The sequence below is a fragment of the Amblyomma maculatum genome, chromosome 3, assembly GCF_055883805.1.
Source record: "Amblyomma maculatum isolate TAMU_Amacu chromosome 3, ASM5588380v1, whole genome shotgun sequence".
Lineage (NCBI taxonomy): Eukaryota > Metazoa > Arthropoda > Arachnida > Ixodida > Ixodidae > Amblyomma > Amblyomma maculatum.
In genome coordinates, this window is record NC_139346.1 from 139,114,732 (window position 1) to 139,134,645 (window position 19,914).

Here is a 19,914-nt window from a genome sequence, read left to right on the forward strand (position 1 = left end):
ATTATAACTGACCGAGTGTCACGAAATCGGCGCACATATTCATCAAGTCGGCACGGCGCGAGGCCCACGCGGCGTCGCGTGGAAAGCATGTAGAGAAAAGCCCCCTTCCCGCGCGGGAGAGCGCGTAGCTTTGTACGCGTTGCCGTCACCCTCTTTCCCATTGCCGGGGAGGACGGTGGTTCATCGGCCTGGAATGTGCCAGGCCTTTCGAGAAGGTTCTATGGGACCTGGCCAATGACGACGCGCGGCTCGACGGGAGGAGAAGAGGGAGCTATAAACAGCGAAGCTATGTGTGTGTGCGCGCTAGCTTTGACGCGTGCTAACAAACAGACGCGGCGCGTCCTATTTAAAGAGACCGCGCCGCTTGATGAGTCAGTCAGTCAGCGAGTCAGTCAGTTCGTCAAGTGTTTTGCGACGTGCTCGCCTGTGTTTCGACTGGACTCCCGGGGATCACCCGCTGCTGGCAAGCCCACGGACTTTCAAGGGAGCGGCGCTCGTCTCGTATGGCGGCCACATCGTGACTCTTGAGGCGTCGGACTGCAACAGTGCCCGGTGAACAATTTGGTGTTTGTTTATGTAACTCTCTCGTGTTTCATCTGTTGTAAAGCCTCTACGTTATTGGATACCTGTGTAATTGCATGCTTAGCGTTTGTATTCTGTGAACCTCTCGTCTGTTGTACTTCAAGTGATATTGTGTATTCCTTTGTATCGTCTCTTGCTGTGCATAAATTGTGGTTTTGTTTGTTACTTCTGACTCCAATCCTTACTCTGGCTTGAACCGGCGACCGCTGGGCACCAAACGACCACCCCCCTTCTGTCACTACAAGGTAGTTGAATTCCGGCTGAGCTTGCCACGCAAGTCGAGGGCATCTCCTTTGCGACCGGAACAGCTACCCCCACTCACTCTAAGGGTGTCTGGGAGTGTGCGCACCGTTAAGGGCGCATCGTTAATAATACCCCCTTAATTATTAACGGGTGACAAGACGCCAGAATAATTGTCACCCGTTAATAATTAAGGGGGTATTATTAACGATGCGCCCTTAACGGTGCGCACACTCCCAGACACCCTTAGAGTGAGTGGGGGTAGCTGTTCCGGTCGCAAAGGAGATGCCCTCGACTTGCGTGGCAAGCTCAGCCGGAATTCAACTACCTTGTAGTGACAGAAGGGGGGTGGTCGTTTGGTGCCCAGCGGTCGCCGGTTCAAGCCAGAGTAAGGATTGGAGTCAGAAGTAACAAACAAAACCACAATTTATGCACAGCAAGAGACGATACAAAGGAATACACAATATCACTTGAAGTACAACAGACGAGAGGTTCACAGAATACAAACGCTAAGCATGCAATTACACAGGTATCCAATAACGTAGAGGCTTTACAACAGATGAAACACGAGAGAGTTACATAAACAAACACCAAATTGTTCACCGGGCACTGTTGCAGTCCGACGCCTCAAGAGTCACGATGTGGCCGCCATACGAGACGAGCGCCGCTCCCTTGAAAGTCCGTGGGCTTGCCAGCAGCGGGTGATCCCCGGGAGTCCAGTCGAAACACAGGCGAGCACGTCGCAAAACACTTGACGAACTGACTGACTCGCTGACTGACTGACTCATCAAGCGGCGCGGTCTCTTTAAATAGGACGCGCCGCGTCTGTTTGTTAGCACGCGTCAAAGCTAGCGCGCACACACACATAGCTTCGCTGTTTATAGCTCCCTCTTCTCCTCCCGTCGAGCCGCGCGTCGTCATTGGCCAGGTCCCATAGAACCTTCTCGAAAGGCCTGGCACATTCCAGGCCGATGAACCACCGTCCTCCCCGGCAATGGGAAAGAGGGTGACGGCAACGCGTACAAAGCTACGCGCTCTCCCGCGCGGGAAGGGGGCTTTTCTCTACATGCTTTCCACGCGACGCCGCGTGGGCCTCGCGCCGTGCCGACTTGATGAATATGTGCGCCGATTTCGTGACACCGAGGAACTACATTTACGGCCGAACTTTTGGAAATCGTTCTTCGCCTCAGTGGTACCAGTCACCGTAAAACTACTGCCTATCACCCTCAAACCAATGGGTTGACGGAACGCCTCAATAAGACCCTCGCAGACATGCTTTGCATGTACGTCGACGTAAACCACAAGAATTGGGACGAAATACTTCCCTACGTTACGTTCGCCTACAATACGGCCCGCCAAGACACCACTCGCATGACACCATTCAGCCTCCTTCACGGGCGACCAGTAACAACTATGCTGGATGCGATGTTGCTCCCGAATGCCGACACCGATGATCTCGACCAGGACGCCGAGGAATTCGCTCAGCGTGCAGAGGAAGCTCGCCAACTAGCTCGTGTGCGGATTCAAAATCAGCAGGAGCACGATGCACAACGCTACAATCAGAGACACCGGCATGTAATGTACGAACCTGGCGACAAAGTGTGGGTCTGGACACCTATTCGCCGCCGTGGACTCTCCGAAAAACTATTGCGACGATACTTTGGACCCTATGTTGTTCAGCGACGTTTAACCGACGTCACTTATGAGGTGATGCCAGACGGGGTGTCGACATCAAAGCGACGCCAGCACCAAGCTGACGTCGTCCACGTCGTGCGTATGAAGCCATACCACTCAGTTTGACCTTAACCTCCTACTTCCTTTTGTTCTCATCGGGACGATGCTTCCTAAGGAGGGGGGCAAATGCCGCATAGAAGACGACGCAAAAGATGACGACAAGCGCGAGCCTGGAAGTGAAAGAAGCTTGAACACAAGACTTGTTCTGGTCGACCATTCAAACCATCTATCGCTAGGTTCTCCTTGGTCTTCTACCGAGACGTGACAATATTCTCAACAGAGAATTAATTGCAGTAGTATCTGTAGAAGCAAAGGTTTCGTCAAGAGAGTTTTGGGAAGACATTTTACTCCTCTGTCTACAATACGCTTTCTTTTATTCGGCGTCAAATAAATCACTGGACCAAATTCAGCGGCAGGTTTCCTTCATTTCCGAAAGAAGCTGTATACACAGAAAGCCCCGGCCCGCGGCCCGTTTCCATGCAGTGTTCTACCGACCCCCTGCCCCAATCCCGATCACGTATATAACACAAGCAAATATACGGGACGTCGTGTCAGACACGTATGGCGAGCTTAGTACGGATCACACATATGCTCTTTCACATATGTACTACAATCAGCTGAATACGGCAGCGACGATGTCTTGCGATGTGTTTGCTAACACGTTGAAATGGCCACAGAGCGTAGCGTGGCGGAACGTCCGTGGCCACGATGCCGATCTTCTCTGTCTCTTACTCAAGTGATTAAGAGGGACTCACGTATACCACTTTCAGGACTAGATCATACCTCCTAAACCTCCTACGTCCCTTTTGTTTTCCTGAATACATTCGAGGGGTGCACATACATCATGACTGATGTTTTGTGGTCGTGTGCGCCTCTCAGCTAGCAGTTCTAGTGAAATGATGCCGAGACAGCGAGAAAGCCGAATTGTTATCCTCTCGAACAATCGTCCTCATAACGCTGCGGACGAGTTCTTCGTTAACTTCCGGGCAAAAGGAGCAACATGCAGTACGACTTGTCTGACGACGGCGACCGCTAATTGACAAAAAAATAAAAATAAAATAAGAATGGAGTTGATAATGAAATTGCTACGCCTTTGTATATGAAGCTGTACACATTATGGTGCGTTACAAAACCTAAGCAGACACAAAAGCAGATGCAGAAGGAGCTGTGTAAGAACATTGTGTGTGTCAATGTCAAGCGAGACAAAAATGTGTCGTGTAGGCCTATAAAATTTGAAAAATAAATATATAAAAAAAGTTGCTTGTATTACGGCCTCCGAGATCACCGACCGAAGTAAGGAACGCACTCACTATTATACCACTACCAAAAAACATGCACCCTGCTTTTCATGAAGGCAGGAGAAAAGCAAGAGCAAAGGCCTTTAAGGCCAAGTTAGAAGGCTTTGAATACACTGTTTGTGTAGACACGGCGGAATACGAAGGATGAAACTCTTTTGCTATTGTAGGTGATCTCGGAGGCCATGCTTGTATACATGGTAAAAAGATGTCATAAGTGAAAAAAAAAATAAATGAGGAAAAATATCGTTAAAATAGAATAACAAGGGCTATATTTGGGCTAAATGGTGTGAGTTACTACTAAAAGAAGAGACAGAAACATTATTTACTCCTTATAGGTGGCGGGTGCGACACACGTGCGATTAGGCCATTTTGGGATCCATTGGTGACATGTGATACCTTGTTCAAGTTCGCGCTGTTCCAATTTCCCGATGAGTCTTTTGCTGTAGAGTATGTTAATGTAATTCAGGGGCACGACGCAGTCGTCAAACGTAACTCAAAAACCTTGCCGACGTTCAGCGGCCCTTCACAGAAGGTCAATCGGATAAACGTTGCCTGGCCCGAGAGGAGCAACTGGCTCATCAAAGCTGCTCGTCGCGCAAGCTGTCAAGTTCAGCCGTAAGTATACAGACTGTTATTGTATTTTTTGCAGATGTAGAACTGGCGCCCTTGCATTGAGCCAGATAGCGTTGCTATTTCGCTGTGGCGGTATGCATGCATGTTTATCAAGAAGGAGGAATAGACTTCGCGTATCTCCTCCACCCGCGTCTGGCGCTTCGCCTCGGATGCTGGCTGGTGCGCGTTGTTCTTCGGTCAGGTTGATCGCGCCCAGCTGGGTCTCAGGGTCAGAGCTGTGCAGGGTCTCCCAGGTTCTTTGGTTATTTATATTTACGGCCCTCCTTGGGGAGAAGGGGCATGCACGTAGTACTCAACATGTCGACAGTGCAGTAATTTTTTTTTCCCCAACGTTGGTATTAAGGGAGAAAAAAATACGATGTCACGCCACAGAAAGACTTTTGGCACATATCGCAGTGTCCGGATTTTGCAATAACGTAAGCAAGTGGAGCCATGGTTAAAATACTTTATGCTTGTTTCTGTACTCTGAAGGGACGGAAGAGGAAAGTTTTTCGTCAAGAACTGGTCCTAGATACCAAAAACCGGCGTTATTGGGTTTTTCAGATGCCGTAATTTTTTTACCGGCGAATGTTTATCAATGTTTTTTGGTTAGAACCGGAAAGTACATTGCCTGCTTGTGCCGTCAGTTTTTTTTTTTTTTTTTTAACGATATTTACTGCCTAAGGGCATCAGTAGGGTATGAGATGAAGAATGAAGAAATGATTAAATTAATGGAAAAATGTTGGGCGATTTTATGAAGTGAAGGAGTGAGCATGATGTCCCTCCGTCCAGGTGATATACGAGGCAGGATTGTTTGCTGGTAGGCTAGCTATCGCCAAGTGCCGGATTCGTGTCAATTTCAGTGCTGGGCAGTCCCACAGCAAGTGGTGAATGTCGGCTTCAACATTTTTGTTCTTGCATATCGGACACCGTGGGTGGGGATATAAGTGTCCCCGCCCAGGGTGTTCGATATATAAAAACAAATATGAACGTAGTCATTGCTTTTTCAGAGCAAGAGCTCAATTTTGAACTGTGCCATTTGTATGTTAAGGCAAGTGATGTCATTCACAAGCCATAATATAGAGTGAAGCAAAGACGGGTATGAGAATGTCTGCTAATAGGTTTTCTTCTTCCTAGCTGTGCGCAGCAATCTGGAAATATTACTGAATGCAATGCTTGAGGAAGAGGAGGGATATGGTGATGCCCATCGACTGAAGACCAGCAAGGTTTCTGTCTTCTGTACCTTCCATTCATGTGTTATAGGCCATAATGAGAAAATGTTTTGTATTGCTTTTTAGATTTCTGTAAAAATGTATTGTTTTCCTTCTTTGACAACAGCATAAAATGCTTACGTTTGCAATCTAATCCCTGAGACAGAGTCAGAAATTAAATAGATCTGCAGGCCATTAAGATATGTTTTAAGATCATCATGTAGCAACTTCCTTATTCGAGTTAGCAGTGTGCTGCAGAAGCCTGTTTGAGCCAGAAATCCTGTACAGGGTAGTCGTGAACCCCATGTGTATCGGCCAGCTCCACAGCATCTTGGAGCTGGTAGATTGTCAAATTATTCAGCAGAAAGCTTTTTATGTTATTCAGTAAGTCTGGCACACCAATTTCAGCGAGTTTAACATGCAGTACATTGGCAAAATAAATTATTTTTCTGAGCCTTAATGGGCAGCTTGGTGGCATCACCTGTTGCCTTAGTGTTGATGCTAAGCTTTCACTATTCTCTTAAGTACCACAGCTTGCTATTGAAAATAATGTTCAAATTGCATTCTTCATTATACCATTAGTCTCTTACATTCCTCCAGGCCTCTTATTGATGAATGACTGCTGCTTGTTAAAAGCTAGGAATCAGTTCTAAATTGTTTGTGTTTAAGCAGTTAAACCTCATTTTTGAAAAAAAAAATTATGGTGTTTCTTTTTTGTATAATAGAAGCCAGGAAAACGAAAGGGGGAGACAGCATCTTAGGCTGGAATTAGATCAAAAGGTAAGCAACTACATGTTTTTGGCTATGTTGAAGTAGTTAGAAGGCTTATCTATGCATAACTCATATTGAATAAAAAATTGTCATTGGCAATTTAAATACACTTTTGCAATATTATGATCCTCCACATAAATAAGAGTTAAAATCAGTCAAAAATTTTTCATATTGTGTCTACTGGAGAAATGAATGGCTTGTTAGCAATTTTAATGGCCTGGGAATGCAGCATCATATTATGCATGTAGTGATCACACAGCCTCAGCTCTCTGTGTCAATTTCTACAGGTCATGTTACAGCTAATGATTACTTTTGTAAATGGGGAAGGATTTTCACGGCACAATTGAGTGTCACAATTAAAGGCCTGTGATCAATCATTACATGGCACTCTCTGGCACATTAAATGATTGGCATGGTGCATGTGCAGAATTAGACATATGATGAGGAATGTTTTTCAATGCCTGTCCCAGTCCTATCTGCCATCACTGCAAATTTGTGACTGCCTGCAACCCAGTATTGATTTCAAAGCTGTGGCTTGACTTAGAAAGGGGTCCATTCACAGCTGGTTCATTTATTGCTATGTCTTGAAGCCGGTTAACCATTGGAAGGCCTGTCTAAGAGTGCACTGTCTTAGCTCAGCGAAACTAACAATAAACGAACACGCAGCGCAGTGCTAATACAGTGGAACCCCACTATAGTAAACTCGGATATAGTAAAATGAAACTGAAGTCCCAGTTCCTCTTCCATAAGTGACATCTTTTGCCTAAATGGTAAAAACATTTTTGGTAACAATCAGTTGTCGTAAAGTGCACCTGGCCACGGGGATGTACTTCCCTTGAAATTACATCACTGCACACGCACTACTTAGAATCGAAGGGCAGATATAAAAAAAAATGCAAAACTGCTTGTTTAATGGCTTTATCATCAGGCTCACCAACACTAAGGAGCCAACTTTACATAAGCCTTAGAACCGTGAAGGAAAGAATGCAGTTCAGTTCAGTTCAGGCGTTCAGTCGTGTCCGACTCTTCGTGACCCTATGGACCATGTCACGCCACGCTTTCCGGTCTCTCACTATCTTCTTAACATCACATAGCTTCATCTGCAATGCAGTGCATAGGATAAAAAAGTAAAGGTGGCTATGAATATGGAAGGAAGGTGGTGCAGTTCACTCAGAAGTAAAAGAGTGGAAAAGCGTAGCAAGAAGTAGGGAAAGAAAGAAATTTCCGAGCTGCAGGGCGAAACACAAGGGAGTGATGGCAAGAAATGTAGGCGCGGCATGTTCAGTTTTGCTGTGCTTGACTGTCACATACATTTCTCATCTATTGCCTTTTAAATGCCCTAAACAGTGGAGCGCAATGCCGTGTACATTCAAGGCTTTGGTTTTCACATGAAATCACTCAGTTGAACAATAATAGAGTAGAATGTTGAGCTAATTGGTGTAACATCTTGGAAGGAGGCAGCAGAGCAGGGGAACAAAACCGAAGAAGCGCACACAGACACAAGGACAACGCTGCACTGACAACTATATTGATCTGAACCCACGCATCTTTTCTCCCTTCACTTTACCTCTGCAGCTAACTTATTCCTTATCTTTAACATCCTGCCAACAAGCGTAATCTGATTCCTTTTTCAACAGTACCACTGAAGGCGTGGTAACACACTGGTCTTCCGAGCTCCTGATTGCACGTGCTTCGAAAATTTCCCTTGTTAACCTGTCCTTATTCCTTCTCAAAACCTTCACATTGTGAAGGTCAGCTGGACATTTTTGGTCTTTGCAAATACAAATAAAGCAGCCTGTGCAGTGCACTGCGAGGTTGGTGTCTGACTTCTCCGATATTGCTGCAGCGTGCTCTCTAATTTTGTCATTAATGAATCTTCCTGTTTGTCCAATGTACTGCTTGATGTAGGTTTTTTTTTTTTTTTTTTTTTTTAGCGCAAACAAAGACAAGAAAGGCGAGACGTTTGCGCTAAAAAAAAAAAAAAACCCTACATCAAGATGAACTACCAACTCGCCCAGCAGGAAGTTTTAGTCAATGTATTGCTTCCCACAATGTAAGGGAATCTGGTAGACAATCCCCTGGATACAATCGGAGTACCTTGTCTGGTGCGCAGTTTGGCATCTAGACTTAAACTCCTGGTTATTCACTCGAGCAAACTTGCCTTTGGCTCTGTTTTATGTCGCAGGACACAATCCGGATGCCATGTCTGTGTCCAATCTTCATCAAATTATGGGTCAATCCATGAGTATATGGTACCACTGACCACTTATTTCTTTGTTTAAAGAAATAATGTAAAGGGCATCCTCGGAAAAAGGAGCCGTCCAAGCTTACTTTGCGTGCGCCTTTACTGCTGATTCTGATCACATGTCGGTGGCAGCACTTTGCAAAGTGTGGAGGCCACGTGCTCCTGTGTTCTCTCTTATATTGCTTCTAGCTATACTATGTCGCATAATTACATGCCAAAGTTATTGGCACGAGCACAAGACTGCCTGTCTTGTTTGCGTGATAGAAAAAGTTATGCGTTCACATAACCTTTACTGTGTTGAAGAGCTGGAAAGGAGCGGACATTTTCTGCCAGCCAAATAGTCTGTCTCATCATCATTATCATCATCCTTTTCTATCCCTTAAAGGCCCCAAGTGGGGTATTACATTGGGGGGGGGGGGGGGATCGATAACATATGTATCAGCTGTCAGGAAATGAAAAACGAGAACAGGCACTACAATGCAGTAATACAACAGCAATACAAGAATACCATAAATTGTACCTGAGCACAATTCAAAAACTCCTAAAACAGACTATGGCAGTATAAGAGCAAAAACAAATGCAACATAGACCACAATCACATAAACTCGAAAGAATAAAAATTGCACAGAAAGGAAACCATTGTAGTTGTTTGTTTAGATCGGCAGCAAGTATAGCCGTAAATTTAAATGTCATGCTTGGAGGCTATTGATTCGGATAATTTATTCCATGCTGCAATTGGTCTAGGAAAAAAGGACCTGTTGAAAGCATCAGTGTGACCATGAAGACGCTGAACGCTCATTGAATTATAATGGCAACAAGAAGTGCCTAGTGGCAACTCTAAGAGCAAGTTTGGTCAATGAGGACAAAGTTGTGCAATTTTCCGTCGGAATTTCCAGTGGGTGAAGGTCAAGGGAGGCTTTGATACCAGTTATGTAATCCAAATAATATGCGCTAAAATGTTGTTATCTGAGCACTGTTGCGATACAGTGCTTGTCGTTCAGACTTAGCACTGTATGCGACTACTTTTTTAGAGTACAAACATTTTCGTTGAATTGGGAACCAGAAATCTTGCATCTAGAAAGAAAAGTGCAAATTTTCTTGGGCTCACTCATTCAGAATGCACATTGAATATTTTAATCTGAGTGCTCGCTTTGTCTGTTTCATCTGAGGCAGTTGAGACCATTGCGCATTATTTTGAGCAAGTGAGTCCATTTAACCGAGCAGCTGGCGGGTGCGTATGTAGGCACACCTTCTTCCTGTAGGTATTGCTTTATGTACACTGGAATATGGACACTGCCTCCTTGCATTCCAATCTTATAGTTGGTGCTGTGCAGTGGTAGCTCAATCGGCGTTGGTTGTACAATACATAGCTGCCTTTTGTGGTGCCACCTCAAGGACGATTTCTAAACTCTGCAAGTGATACCTTTCTGATTATGTCTGCAGACCTTGTGCAGGAGCAAATGAAAAAAAAAAAAAAAAAAAAAGAAGGTTATTTTCTAAGGCCCAGACAAAGGCAAATAAGTTTTACTCAGTAGCATTGTTGGTTGCTGCACGACATAGTGCAAATGATTTCTAGCTGAGTAGCATCTTTGTGTTGCTCTGTGCTGTCGGTAGCTAAATAAGTTTGCGAAATTTAAACTTCACCCATCTGAAGCTCCAATGTGCAGTGTTGCTCATGTTTTCTTTCTGTAATGTTCTGTTGTTTTATAGAGTTGCCAGAACTTGTTGACGTCTTCAATACTTCTGGGATGGCTGGTGCAGCAGCAGGAAATACTGGAGGTACTGAGTGTTTTGGCTGTCCTGCAAGTGTTGATCAACTGATGCATTGAAAATTAAGTTAACCTGTAGCCCTTTATAAGAGGCACCTATTCTGCATTATTTTTTTATACCCGTTGCTAAGCATGATTCTCTCAGAAAGTACTGTGTGCCAAGTTGGGTAGTGTAAATGCCTCATTGGGGCACTGAAAATTGACCTGACAGAGCTGCACAGTCTAAGCTGTAAGAAATCTAATCATCCCAGATACACCTTCAGTTTTACTATGAACAGAAGAGTTTAACATCAAGTCTAAACAATGTTTGTTACGCTGTTGGGACCATGAAGGTGGCACATCTATTAGATCAAAGTAGGGAATTCGCTTGTAGGATGAAAGAGCACTGAACAAGTGTAGAGGGGGAGCCTCAGTTAGCAAGCCGAGCCAACATTTCGACAAGGGGACTTGTCTTCGTCTGGGCAGCACAATTACTGGTGGAGGTTTTAAATACGGTTTTGCTTCCGAAGAAGACAATCTAGGGAGGGGGGGGAGGGGGGGGGGAGAAAGAAGCAGGGCGAGAAGTGAAAGAATGTTTCCTTGGGTATGAATTTCTATGAGCATGGAACCAGTGCTTTCATCATCACATGAAAAAAAAAAGAAAAGAAAAGCAGCAGCAGCAAGAAAATTTAATATGCAAAGTAAACGATTGTCAGCACCTAAAGCAGGTTCGATGCTGACACGTGTTTCTTGAAAGGGGACAGGTCGAACGAAAGGAAGATGGTTTACCCGGTATGAAGAAGTACTGAACAAGGGTAAAAGGGGTGCGCCTCAGTTCACAGGTCGAGCCAACGTTTCGACAAGTGGACTTGTTTTCGTCTGGGCAAAGTGATTATCACTGGCAAGGGTTTAAATATTCTTTTGCTTTCGAAGAAGAAAAGATTAGGAGGGGAAAGTGGGTGAGAAGAAAGTAGGTGAAAGAGTGTGGAGGGGAGGATGGGTGAGAAGGAAGTAGATCATGCAGTGAAAAAATAAATAAATCTTCAGTATGTATTTCTCAGCCTGGAACCAGGGATCTTGTGGTGGCCTGCAAAAGAAGTAAAAGCAGCATACCAAGAAAAACTAAAATACCGGGTAGATGATTTGTCACCACTTAAGAGGGTTTGGTGCAGATACACCTGACAGAGGGACAGGCTTTGCAAAGGGCCCTGATAAGGAATATATCTAAGGGGGCCAATTCTTAAAACTTTCTGCAAAGCTGGTGGTGGTGGTGGTGGGGTGGGGGGGGGGGGGGGGGGAAGGTTAGTACAAAGTCACAGGATAATAACTGCACAGTGAACCACAAATGACATGCAAAAGAAAAAGTTTGAGGACAAACTCAAGCAACAAGTGATAAGGGGGAAATGTGTTTGGAGAAGCATGTACAGCTTATGCTATTGCAGAAGGGAATAGAGTGTACATGCGTTGTGAATAAGCTGTACAATTAACGCTATGTGGGATTGTTTCCCCGAATAGTTATATTGCATAGGGAATATACTTAAGGGATTCTCTTAAGTGGTGACTAATCATCTACCCGGTATTGCAGTTTTTCCTGGTATGCTGTTTTACTTCTTTTGCTGGCCACAGGATCCCTGGTTCCAGGCTGAGAAATACATACTGAAGATGGTTTTTTTTTGTTAACTCCATGACCTACTTTCTTCTCATCTTCTCACCCATCCTCCCCTCCCCATTCCTTCACCTGCTTTATTCTCACCCACTTTCACCTCCACAGCTTTTCTTCTTTGGAAGCAACAGCGTATTTAAGCCCCTGCCACTGATGATCGCTTTGCCCAGACGAAGACAAGTCCACTTGTCGAAACGTTGGCTCGACCTGCAAACTGAGGTGTACCCCTTTTACATTTTAGGAAACGTAGCGCAAAGAAGACAAGGACAAATGCAAACGCACCAACTCACCCAATTCAGCATTCTTGTACCCCTTTTACCCTTGTTCAGTGCTCCTTCATACATTGAAAGGGACAAGCATTCCAAAGGGACCTGATGAGCAATACAGCTAGCTGCATGGGAACAGCTATCAAGAGGTTTTGGAAAGAGGAGAGAAGGACAAAAAAAATTAAAATAACAAATCAGAGTATACTATACCTGCCAAGCATGGCATTATCTGAAACGATTCAAGGGGGAACCAAAGTAAGAAGTAATGAGAAACGAACATGTTTGAAAAAACACTTGGAGCTTTTGCTATTACAGGAGGGGGGCGGGGATACAGAGTATGTACATATGCTATGAATAAAGTGTACTATTTACACTTTATGGGATTGTTGTCATGACTAGTTGTGGCAGAGAGGAAATATATTTAAGGAATACTAATGCTTCTTTCAAGATACTGTTGCAAGATAACGACAACAAAGTGTTTCCTTCACTTGCCTCTTGGAAGGGACAAGGAGATGACAACAAAGTGGGCCTGGTTCCATGTTGCTGCTCGCGGCTATGCTTGTTGAGGCTGTTGTAAATATACTGTGTGTGATCAGCCGCCGGTACCAGTACTGTAAATGATTATCGCATTATGCGTCTGTGGTGTGGGTACATTTCAAGTCGTTGCCGATGAAGTGAACAACTTTTCGGAGCCTACTGAGTGCAGAGTTGAGTCACGCATTTCACGGTTAATGGTGGGCTTGCTTGCAGGTGGACTCGAGCTGTGGGGGAGGCGCACTCCTTCCATAGCTCGCCTTGTCTGATGAACGGCGGCAAACTTGTCGTGGGGGAAGAGCATGTCACATGCAGTAAGCTGGGGTGCACCAAAGGCGCGGTGGGGCTGTGCGGACATCTGTGCTGCACCCCACGCATCAATGGCTTGCCTGTCACCTGAGGGTACGTAGTGCGTCTTCGGACGCGCGGCACTGTCGAGGGAGTGCATTGGTGTGCTTGTCCTACGGAAGGATATTCGCTGCCAGCGAAGGCATTCTTTTCAAGCACATTTCCAGTTAGGGCTCCGAATTCAGTGTGTATGCGCTGAAACGCACTGTGAAGCAGCATGCAGGTTTTCACCGTTTGCCCCCGAGCCCTCTGAAGGCCAAAGCCATGTTCATAGAAAGTGCCGGCTTTTACTTTTTTTTCTTTTTCAAATGTATTTTGATGTCTGTCAAAGCATGGCAATAAAAAAAAAAAGGCAAAGCAGCAAAGGGCGAGAACATCTCACACCAAACAAATAAAACTCTGTCACCAGCAGCGACTGTTGCCAGGCGCAAAAGCATTTTTGGTAGTTTTTCACAGCCACCCTTTTCATCTAGCCCGCAAAACAAGTTCCACTATGCTCTTAACATCGAACTTGCTTGCGAAGGTTGTTGAAGACTCAACATGAAAAACTAAGCGTGCTACTTTAGCACACAGTTTTCGGGCCAAAAGTACGCCTTAATTTCATCCCCATACGCCATTTGCGCTGCTTCGAGTAGAGAGAGAACTTGTCAGAGGAAATGCCGAGTTGGATTCATGAATCCTAATTGGCCCTGAAGTGGAGGAGTGGCTGTTTTCTCCACTCCAAGCACTGGTGGTAGAGCGTCGAGTCGAGGCATGTTTACAATATGGGCGCTAGTTTGCATTCATGTGAGAAAACCATTGAGAACTTATAGTACAAGAATCAAACTGAACTTGGTGGTCTATATTGCTGAGACTTTCAGTTTGCACATCCCATTCCTATTATACCTGCAATGCAGTTGCAGGCTTTCAGGCACCGTTAAAACATTCACAGCGCCAATTGGTTTCGTATTGAGTGGGAGCACCCATTTCATGGCAGTTGTATCAACACATGAAGCTCATGATAATTTTTGATGGCAATGTTTGTACCTCCAGCCGTCAGTGAGGATTTTAATTGAGATGTCCCAAGTTTGGTCAAAAGGTTTTCTGTGGGTAAAATTAATGGTAGAGCACCTGTTTGGAGCAGCTTGGCTCCACAGAAAATTTCAACTGTACTGATATTTTGAGGTATGCAATTGTATGTTACCAAAGCTTTACTTGTTTCGTTTGCTGTTTCTTCCAAATTCGCTTGTATTATAGTCACAAATGCATGCATTCAAGATTAAGCGGAAAGGGAAGGGTTTGAAAACTTGGGTTTTGTATTTTCTACACCGCTAAAAGACAAACTGTTCATGCAGTGAAGTTCGTAATATAACAGTGTTTTTTTTTTTATATAAATGCTGCTGTGTAGAAACAAAATTTCGTTGTAAATTAGGATGGATTAGGGCAGACGTTAAGAAGCGGAGATTTTTTTTTTTCTTGTTTTTTTGCCAGAGTCGACCGTCCTTGTCGTCTGAACGTGCGGAGTAGCATAAGCTATAGGGACCGGGCGCCCGTTGTATGGCGCCACCGTCTCCTCGGTGGAACAGCGCCGCCCGCGGCTGAGTGCTGAAACAGCGGAATGGCGAGGCAGCTGAGCGGCGCAGTCGTTTCCGTTCTGCGAGGCGTTTTTGAGCCTGTCCCTACCTGTCGTTTTGCGGTGTGACTTTGAGAGCTTTGAGCTGCTTTGAGTAATCGCAAGTATTTTTTGACCGGGAAATCTTGAAAAAGAAAAGAACCGTTCTCGGCAGGGCGTGCGTTTTTTTTTTTGTTTGTTTGTTTGTTTTTTTTTTTGAAACCGCCCGGCGCATGGTATTTTTGTTATATCCTCGAAAATGCCGCGCGCGTGATTTCACCATGCGCTAGGAACACCTTTGTTAGGCACCTGTTAAGGCGACTTTGAAGACGGGAATTGCGCCTGCACTGCGCGTCTATCTTATATTAGGTCTAGTTGAAATTTGCCTGAAGATCAAATACCGCCGAGCCATGGCGCCGTAGTAGTGGTAGTTGTAATGGTCAGCGTTCATGTAAAATGAAAAAGATGCTGCACCTGTCTTTTTTTGGTAATAGCTAGGCTCAAATGATTCAGAGTAGAATAATAGCAAATGACATTCCAGTTTCAACCTTGCAACGAGAGCTGTAAAAGGAGAAAAATAAACAAGCAAGACAAAAGTAGGATCCTATTTATGGTTGGAATAGCAAACGCACATATACTACCAGGACTTCCTGCACAATTACGCTACAATATCTCACTGAACCCGGCCTTGAGACTATCAAACTTAATCATAATGTAAGCCAAATGAGTAATACCACCTCAGCATCATTTTTACATATACGGCAATGCTCTTGTTGAACACGTCGGAGCTGCAATTGACTTAGAAAATATTATACTATACATGCCTTTCTCCCGACATGTTGCGGAGGTTGTGAAAAGAAAAAAAAATTAAATTTCCTGCTAGCGTTCTCGCAGCGCAGGAAGTTCAATGCGATTGACCGCACCTGCCTTGAACATCTGAAGGCAATAGTCCAATACTGTCAAACTGTTAAATACAATCGAAAAAAAAAACACAGTGTGATGTGTTGTAAGATAAGCCACCGACAACTAAGAGAGCATTCTATTGTTAAATGAATCCCTCTGATGGCTCGTTCCCTAAGGTGGTCTACTTTCTCAGCGTACCACGAACTTGCGGTGCTGATACCTAGCTGACCTCGATACCTGATCAGTGTGAGGGGACACGACCATGTAGGTAGTTTTCTATTTGCACGCAAAGGAATCCGGGTAACTGAAAGCCATTCCTTTTACAACTTTGTCACTGCAGCCTGCCGGACTGCCGCTAAATCTGTTTACATTGGCCATAGAAGCAATTTCTGAGAGAGGTAAAACGGTCTTGTCATACGCCACAATCAGGAAATCTCACGTTCACTAAAACGCCGATGAGAAACACATGTATTTAGGCGGGCCAGGAAATGGACGCTGCTGAGAAAATACGTAAAGCCGTGTCAGGTGCAGCGTGAATGCGAAAAAAAAGCAACTGATACACGGCCTTCGAAATTTAAAAAAAAAAAAATGCTACGTTCATGCTCGTTTCCAAAAATTAAATTGTATTTTTTTTTCTTGTTCGACTTTTAATGAAGCCGATAGAAGATTTTGTGACCATGCGGTATTGATTGAGCTGTGAAATGAGTGATGTTATTAAGCGAAATGGACATGCAACAAACAAATGTTAACAAATTCTAAGAGTATCAACGCAGAGCTCTCAGCGCATTTTCATTGGTTGACAAACGAAAAAAGGAAAAATGACAAGATCATGGTAATAGGAATTGTTCGTTTCTCCTATCTGCTCTTTCTGTTAAGAGAAAAAAGTAAACTATCTTTGACTATGTCAGCGAAAGTATCTGCACAAACATTGTCTCTGCCCTTCACTGAAGATCGTAACGCAGCCCGAAAGACGATGGTGGAGCTGTCTTTTCTTTTTCCGTGCTGGGGTTTTCTTGTACACGGGCGGGGAAATGCTAGCGTTGTAGCCTACGCTGTTGGGTTACTTCGATTTCCAATTGTCAATAAAGTGACTACAGATGAAGGAGTGCGGCTTCAACTCCGAGACTCTCGTGCCGTCATTCCTGGGGAACAGAAGGCACAGAGCATCTGGTAGCAAGCCGAATTTTAAAAAATCGGCACTTTCCATGACCACACAGTAACCAAATACGTAGATTCGTGCCTTTGCCTTTCAAAGAACCATGCTTAGGTCACCCGCCCCTCATGCTTCTGCGGAAACCCGTAGAAATGAATCGACTTAAAAACGTCCGACGAGTTTGCGTATCTGCCAGTGGAGCCAGCCTTGTTTGGCCAGACTTCATTTCACTGGACATATTCACACAACTAGCCCAATTTTCTGTTCTCTTGAGGATATATTCACGCACAACGTCACCTAAACCTTAGGGTTTCCAATTTCCACACAAACCAACGACAAACAGTACGCTCCCATGCGCTGGCAATGCGCCGGCCGGGGCCGGCGCATTCCGACGATTGAGCGATACGCCGAGAGACGGCGCCACCCGTTCAGTTGTCCGGTCCCTATGGTGGATGCGAATGTTAAGAAGCGGCACATTTATCTTTTTTTTTTTTTTTTTTTGGCGAGAGTTGTCCATTCTTGCATTTATAAATCAACGAAAGCATGCGGTCAGCTGTGATCATGACACCGGCTTTTAGAAGGGCGGTACTGGTATATCTAACCTGGCCAGATTCGGGCTGCATTTGAGAATTTTATTCACTTATTTTGCGTAAATAGGGGCTGCCATATTTGTTACAGCTTACAGTATTTATTATTTTGTTACAGTATTTGATTGTTTTAAATGTTAAAAAGAGGGCTTTAATTTGTGTCTTGTTTCCTTCCTCTTCAGTTCATGCGATGTCAAAATTTCCCCACCTACCTTACTCTATGGTCCAGAGTTTTTTGCGTCACAAATTCAACAATGCAGCGAGTGCATTAAAGAAAGCAAGTAAAGAATCATAAACAGGAAGGGTCAGGGTTCGGGCTAGTGGGTAATCTACATGAGGTTCCATAGTGCACATTAAAGAAGGGACAGAACACGAGCGCTCGTGTTCGGTCCTTTCTTTGATGCACGCTATGGAACCTCATGCATAAACGGGAAGTATGTTTCATTTCTCATTCTTTGATAAAAAAAAAAAAATATGCTTCCAAGATTCTAACCCGCACTCCTTTATTCTGAAAAATGGAACTATTATATTCATGTCAGGATCAGATAAAAAAACAGAATGCCCCATTGTGGTTTCCATTACAGGTTGGTGGCTTTGCCATAGTCTACATTTCAAATACGGCGTTTCAGACATTGCGGTTTCCAACTCCAGCTCAGCTTTTTTACTTTTGTTTTGTCATCATTCATAACCATGTTAAGAAGGAACGAACCATCTGGTTTCTAAAGCTAGTTCTTGTAGCAGTATATGATTGTTAATTGGAATGTTAAAAAGCCTACTTTAATTTGTGTCTTGTTTTCTTCCTTTTCAGTCCACGTTGCGTCCAAAGTTTGGAACCTATCCAGATCTGCGGTCCGGACTTTCTACTTGCTTTCGTTTAGCACGAGATCAGTGTTTTGTTGCTCTATATATTGGTGTATTGTAGCACTGTTTCTTGAAAATTAAACTCTGTAAATAGATATTGAGTGGCATAGGCGTATTTCTTTTCCATGGACTGTATTGTGATTTAATGTGTGATATGATATGGCCGAAATTGTTTGCTGCGAGTACTATGAAAGACCCCATAGTGGAGGGCTTTGGAAATTTCGACCACCTGGGGTTCTTTAATGTGCACTGACATTGCACAGCACTCAGGCGCCTTGCTTTCCACCTCCATCGAAAAGTTGCTGCTGCGGCCAGGATTCGATCCCACATCCTCGGGCACAGAAGTCTTGCACCCTAACCACAGCACCACCACGGTGGGTCATTGTACTCAAATGCTTCGAATAAAGATATAAAGGAAGTTGTGTCACATATATTCAGACTGGGTGGGTAAAATACGGACGGAAATAACGGTAAGTTAGCTTAAGTAACATTGACTTTTGAAAACTGTCAACCAAGGAGCATGAAAAAGGGTCATGACAATGGACACAAATGTCGCATTGAGGTGTTTGTCGGTATTGCCCTTCATTTATGTTTCTCGGTAGCTAGTTTTCAAAATGTCGGACGTATTTTCAGCATTTGGCAGCTATATTTTTGGTGCATTTTTGCAACATTTTTGTAATGCATCAAAAATATGAGCGCATCACATTTTTCATGTATTTTTAGTGCATTCCGAGAATGGTATAAATTTATGCTTTTAGTATATTATTAGTATATTTTTCTTGGTTTGGAAAATATAACTGCAACATATTTGTAATGCTCCAAAAAATATGAGCGAATCCTATTCTTCATATATTTTTAATCCATTCCAAGGGTACTTTCTCCCAGCATGAAAAATAGGTCAAGTACATTAGTAATACTTTCAAAGTACATTGTCAGTCTATTGGTGGAAGATTTTGTGAACCCTGCCAAGCTGAAGAAAGTACATTTTCAGTATGTTAGAAATATGCTCAATAGGCGAAAAGCATATTTTAAACATATTTATATTAAGATATGCAGTGTTGTACTCCTAGTATATTTATAACATATTTGTATGGTATTGGGACAAAAAAATGCGAAATTAATACGAAATAAATACAATGCGTTTGAAGTACATTTTTAGTATGCCTGTTTTTTGCTAAGGGTATATAGAGGCAATATTTCGATGTCAGTTTATTTAGGGGGGACAAGATATGCAAACAAATAAACGGGGTGGTATCGTTTAGTTTCACCTTCAACTGTTCAACTCAATGGTAAATGTGATCGTAGATTAGCTTCAAAGCCCTCATGTTTTGATGAGGAAAAAGAGGAAACGGTACGCCAGACCACGTGTCCACTGCGTGTAGTGTTTTGGAGGTTTTAAACAGCGATGCTTATCTATAATATGTACGAGCACTGAAAAAACGAGTCTGTTCTAGTGGAAGGTTGAGCTCCGGGGATCGCAAGCTATGCGTCGAAATAAATGCTCACATCAGTAGGGGATCTAGGGTGGAACGGGAGAATAAAGATGGCTTCCCAGTATGAAAGAGTC

At 43.9% G+C, this 19,914-nt stretch overlaps 1 long non-coding RNA gene across 2 annotated transcripts; it reads left to right on the forward strand.

The window, feature by feature from the left end:
- Positions 1–4,420: 4,420 nt before the first annotated feature.
- LOC146196187 (uncharacterized) lies at positions 4,421–19,161 on the forward strand. Of its 2 annotated transcripts, none has more exons than XR_014706090.1 (5): positions 4,421–4,469; positions 5,604–5,692; positions 6,403–6,457; positions 10,404–10,472; positions 18,295–19,161. It is a non-coding gene; the product is annotated as an uncharacterized LOC146196187 (long non-coding RNA). The 2 variants fall into 2 exon arrangements; XR_014706091.1 differs by lacking the exon at positions 4,421–4,469 and adding an exon at positions 4,483–4,646.
- Positions 19,162–19,914: the final 753 nt, after the last annotated feature.